The following is a 3242-nucleotide window of genomic DNA, read 5'->3' as shown; positions in this document are numbered from 1 at the left end:
CTGGGAAAAAAAATTAAATAATAAATTATAAAACATTGGAGCCGTATGGCCTTTACTATAGGCAACGCTACAGCCTTGCCTCTGATAGTAAATTTGAAGTTCTATAAGGGGCAGCTGCCCCCCCCACCCTTCCCTACCCCCATGTAAACAATTATTACAATTTTCTGCAATAATAGAGTTAAATCGAAGAGATTTAGGATAAAATCCCGCTTAGCATAGATAAGAGCCTCCCGTAATTCCTTCCCAGACTGTGAAAAACTTACTGCTTATAATATTGCTTAAATAGATCTATTGCTTCTGATATCCTAAGTCTCCCTCCCCTCACTGGCTCACAACCTTCCAATGTCACCTCTATCTATTATGCTGTGATTACTCTCTAGTACCTCTCCGCGTTTCATAAGAAAAATTAAGAAAATCAAGTATTTACTCCTTAAACATGCTGCAACATTTAATTGAGGCCTTGGCAAATAAAATCGTTGGGTTATCGGCAACTATTTTTTATTATTTTATAAGAGCTGATCCTGACTGTTAGAAATACCATTTCGTTATGCATGTTTTAAATAAATCAAATACATCCAGTTTTTCTAGCTGTGCCCGATTACGATCGCATCGATCTTTTCTAAACTTTTTGAGACCTGTTTGAAAGAATGGTTGAATTTAAAAATCACTGCAGATGCTGACATCAGACAATGTGGTACTTTCAGCTCCTCTCTGAGAACTCATTACCTTGTGCGCTTACAGATCATATCCTTTACAGGCCATGGCGGCTTTGTGTGGATTAGTGATTTTTGTATGTTCAATCAGTTTTCGTTTTTTAATATCATAGGCAGCGCAATCGCGTTGCGTAAGTAAAAAACAATGTTGGCACAATGTATTTTTTCTTTTTTTTTTCTTTAGGCCGGGGCACTTCGTATCAAAGGAGTAGAAGCTTTGAAAATAGCACATTCGACTGCAAATTGAAAGGGCTTGTGCCCTTTTCAATAGTCGAAAGTGATTGGAAGGCAACTAACACCCCTTCCACGCCCAATAATTCCCCAAACACATCCAATTAAAATTTTGAGATAGTCATTTTGTTCAGCGTAGTTTATTTTCAGATAGAGAATATATTTTTGAGGAGGAAACTCCCCCACAACCCTCAGGGCAAGGGTTTTAAGTTATGCCCTAGCATTGCTCAAGAAATCTGAACAAAACTAGCACAAGTCCGTACAGAATATTACTCCATAAGACATTGACATCTTCTGCACTTGAAAAATTAAAAGATACTACCATCTTGGAATGCAACTTCCCTCGTACTAATTTGTTTCTACTAAGTCTTTCTAGCTCGAGTCCATATAATAGGATTTTTGTTTCATTTTCTATTGGTTTTGTACGGTTCAAAGCTTAGGGTTCTAATAAGTGTATACTCAAATTCTACTATAAAACTAGAATTATACATGAAGGCCATCTATTTTTCAATACAGTGTCCTGGCTTCATTGTTAGTAAAAAGATGGATTATAGAATTAATAAAGTAAATGACAAATCGATAACGCCATATTTTTGCGAAAGAGAGTGAAAAAAACGAACTTTCCTTCCCTGGATTTTGAAGAATACTCTTCCCCTCCCCAGGGCCGTGTCCAGAATTTCGTTTTGGAGGGGGGCATAAAATGGTTAAAAAAAACTCATCGAAAATTTGTTTAAATGCATTGCGTTACGTTTTAACGTATCAGACAAAAATACCATGAGGGGGGCACTGGATATTGCCTAGCCTGTTTAATTTTCGTGAATTGACGCCATTAATCGTCACCAGGACGACGGGACATTTTTCTTGTAATATTTGCTTGGCTCATTTTCAATCCAGTTTTTGTGTTCATGTTTAGAGCAAATTTAATAACATTCCAACATAACTTGCATTATTTTCAAGTAGGATATATGACTTTTTGCGTTGACGTTTACGTTGGAAATTGAACTAAATCAAAATACACTATTTGTATCCAAGGTTGTCTAAACGGTGGAAATGTGATATTTACGGAAAAGTTAAGGAAGTTAAGTTGAAGCTTGAATTTTTTCGGGAGGTTGCTCACATCCGTGTTTATCTTCGGAAGAAAAATCCTTCTTACGAAGGATTTTCATCTTATTTTGGTATTTTCCATTATGATTAACCTAACTTCACTTCTCGAGTGTGTATCATAAAACACACAACCACTTTTTTTTAAGTACCTCTTTTAAAAGTATCTTTTTTTTATACACACGGTATCAAAACTATGAGACTTTATTATATAAATAATTGCTTTCTTTGATTACAAATGATTGCAACAACAATTAGACTAATTCAAACTAGTTTCCAAGCTTTGATAGTGCAGTGTAAAGGCGGTGGTGCGGTTGCCATCCAGCTTAAAAGCTAAAGGAGAAGAAACCTTCAAAGCCGAACTTTATTTTTATTAAATAAATAAAAACAAGTTTTTAAACTGAAAGTAAGGAGCGACATTAAAACTTAAAACGAACAGAAATTATTCCGTATATGAAAGAGGCTGTCCCCTCATCAACGCCTCGCTCTTTACACTAAAGTTTTTTATTGTTTTAAAAAATAAAGTTGTGAGACAGAGTCTCACAACTTTATTCACATGAAATGAAATGTGGCATTTTCATATGAAAATGAAAGGGGGCATTGCTATTTTCAAAAATAATTTAGAGACTTGATTCATTGATGTAAAAAAGTTTTGTAAACCTGCATCTGTTTAATAAATTGGAGCTTCTGAGTGGCATTCAAAGAAACCAGATTCATGTCGAAATATATTAGTAAAATGTAACAATACATTCTTACCTGGCTGGGAAGCTGCCCTGATCATGAATGAGGCGCTCCAAGGGTAAGGCCTTTCAATTACACTTTGGTTTGGCTGACCCCTGTGATTGCCTCAAATAGGGGTAACTCAACAGCGTAGTTTTTGGTAATGCGGGACTGCATTCGTGTGACCCCTGTCCACACACTTAAAAGTTTTGTCCTTTGGGCCCCTTTAATATGTTACATATTTATTAGTTGAAATAAAAAAAAAGTATACAATTTGATGTTGTTAAGACAATAATGGGAATGTAAAATTAATATCTCTGAAATATTAATTTCTTGATAAACTTCATGTTTGAAATATTAGTACGAATGACAGTACCAGCGCGGACGGGACCGTGTGCTGGCATCTATAATCGATTCTAACAATACCTAACTGCATAGACAGTGTTATTGATCCGCTGACGGGAAAGGGTCAATGAC

The 3242-nt window shown here is 35.7% G+C and overlaps 1 non-coding gene across 1 annotated transcript; it reads left to right on the top strand.

The window, feature by feature from the left end:
* Positions 1 to 2793: 2793 nt before the first annotated feature.
* Positions 2794 to 2957, top strand: LOC148952062 (U1 spliceosomal RNA). The gene has a single exon (XR_016141823.1). It is a non-coding gene; the product is annotated as a U1 spliceosomal RNA (small nuclear RNA).
* The last annotated feature ends 285 nt before the right edge of the window (positions 2958 to 3242 follow it).

This window comes from Artemia sp. Qi Xiang Cuo, chromosome 5 (genome assembly GCF_049724085.1).
Source record: "Artemia sp. Qi Xiang Cuo chromosome 5, ASM4972408v1, whole genome shotgun sequence".
NCBI lineage: Eukaryota > Metazoa > Arthropoda > Branchiopoda > Anostraca > Artemiidae > Artemia > Artemia sp. Qi Xiang Cuo.
The sequence above is the reverse complement of the archived record's forward strand: the minus strand, read 5'-3'. Positions and strand labels throughout refer to the sequence as shown.